Below are 2,411 nucleotides of genomic sequence, written 5' to 3'. Positions count from 1 at the left end.
CCCCCCCCTTTTTTTTTTTTTTTTTTTTTTTTCAATCGACGAAAACTTATATCCATACCGTCGATCGCGCAACGGGACGTTCTCGGTCTTGTTCTGTTCTGTGGGTTTGATGTAATGCATTCTCTTTAACAGTTGAGCCGAATTGGAGCCAGGCCATTTCATAAACGCTGCGTGTAAATCAATTTACTCTTGCGCTGAGGGTTGCCGGTTCGTTCTCATTGCCCGCCTTGGATAGCTGCACAGATGTCTTGTAGCAATGTCGTTTCCCCGCGACCTTGACTCCCGTGTTCGACTGAGCGTTATTCCGGGGCTGCTTGCTCGCCAGCGTTGAATGATAAGGAAATGTCCTTTTCTCTCCCTTTGCCTCTTTAGTTTTCTTTTTCCTCTCCCTTCAGTTTCTTTCTCTTGCTTGCTCTGTAATCCATAGTCAATGATGAACTGGCTGGCTTTAAATGTAACTTCATCCCATTGGGCCGTGTGCAAATGTGGCATTGGAGATTTACAAGGGCAATACGCTCTCACCAACGCCTCCGTCGTCCCCCGCTATCCAATTCGAACATCCTGGATATGGCCCTTTTTTAGCTGCATTGGCCCCAATTCCCTGTCGCCCATGATGGCCAGTGGGAAGAGGAAGAGTGCTTACTGGCAGGCAAAAGATTCATCGAGTCGGCACTTGGCTGGCTGGAAACAGCGATGTGGTTCCATGTTCGGCACTTTCGAGTAAGCGCAAACCTCGGAGTCCGAGTTCCTAGGTTAGGTGGAATTTATTTACGGAATTCATTTGTCATGCCTCTCTCGACACGAACTTGGAAATTATTCAATCAACCCTCAGTGTCAGTTGAGGTGTTAACCCGGATAGTCCTTGTCCAGAGATTGACATCTGCATCCAGGTATTTTATCCCAGATAAGAAAGCGTGGGAAATGGCCTGCAAAGTGAAGACGGGGGGGACCGGGTCATGCATAAGCACACAGGCTTGCGTATCCCTATTTCGCTTGGATTTTGCTACAAGAAGCATTGATCCCCAGAAGCATAAGCTGCTCACATCTCAAAGGTTGGCGTCGGCGGCCTCATAGCGAGGGAGCAAACACTTATTTTCGAGGACACCCACGGAGTTCAAAATCTAAAACCAGATTCAACTGCTCAATATGTTGGGACATGGCATCTTTCAATACCATTCCTGTGACAAATTTTGATATGAGTTATTCATGGTTTTGCTCAGAGGCTAGCTGTATCGATAAAGCCATCGACTCGTTGTTGGATCTGAATATTTCTTGATGCCCGATCTACTACAGATTACAAGTTCGTCTTCTCTGGAAGTATGATAGAGAAAGAAACAGAGGGGAAGAAAGTATATAGAAAATAGAACGGTGTATCACTATTCACATCCCCATTCTTCCTTCGAAGCAGCATTCTTTTGCTACTATTTATCGCTGATAAAATGCTGGAGGAATATAATAAATGATACTAAAACATTATATGTGGTGGTGGTGGTGGTGGTGGTGGAGAAATCGCCTCAGCAATCTACTGTCCTGTATGTATGTTATTGTTCAGCGCTGTACATCTGCATAAAGAAGAGGAGGAAGAAGAAGAAGATGATGATGATGGAGTAGAAAGAATATTCAATCTCAATCTTGATACACCATGGTAATCTTTGCAGCTCTCATCGGACCGAGTGCTATTCACCAAAGCAACAAACACTCCAACCCCCTTGTTCTAAAACTGGCCTGGCCTGGCCTGGCCATCCTTTGTGCATTTTTGTAAGGGAAAAAATAAATAAATAAATAAAAAGAGAGAGAGAGAGAGAGATTCCCCTGTACAACAATATCCCTACAAAAACGGAGTGTGACACAGTTTCTTCCATCATCTCCTGGCCTCTCCCATACAATAGGGGGCTCGGAAGGTTGGCAGTTTCTTACCGGGCGTTGGGAGGGGGGAGGGGATTGCTTAGAAGAGCTCGCTTCCACAGAAAGTTCAGTTCAAAATAACGACAGTGGTAGAACCTGCAGCGGGCTTGAAGGAATAACAGTAGTTAGTTAGTTAAAATGATATTTTCGTTGCATAATCGGCAAAACATCGCTTTGCTGCGGGGAGTGGGGGCCAATTGAATTGGTCTTTTGTAGCCAAAAAGGGGTGGATATAAAAAAAAAAAAAAAAATTCCCAAACATGGACGAGGGCCTGAGGCACGTATCATTCCGGCTGCATAGGGTGAGTATGAATCTCACACTTGGGAGACTCGGACAAGTTTCCCTACTTTGATATAATGTATGCGTTGTAACAAAAAAAGCGGGAAGGGTATTTGAATCTTTGTGTTTATTGGAGCACAGTAAGTAAGTTTCCAGTTCCATGCCATTCAACAGGTGTGAACATGTGCGAACACATTCAAGCATATGCTTGAATTGGTGACTTAGT

This window comes from Histoplasma capsulatum (assembly GCF_000150115.1).
Source record: "Histoplasma capsulatum G186AR genomic scaffold supercont2.7, whole genome shotgun sequence".
Classification (NCBI taxonomy): domain Eukaryota; kingdom Fungi; phylum Ascomycota; class Eurotiomycetes; order Onygenales; family Ajellomycetaceae; genus Histoplasma; species Histoplasma capsulatum.
The sequence above is the reverse complement of the archived record's forward strand: the minus strand, read 5'-3'. Positions refer to the sequence as shown.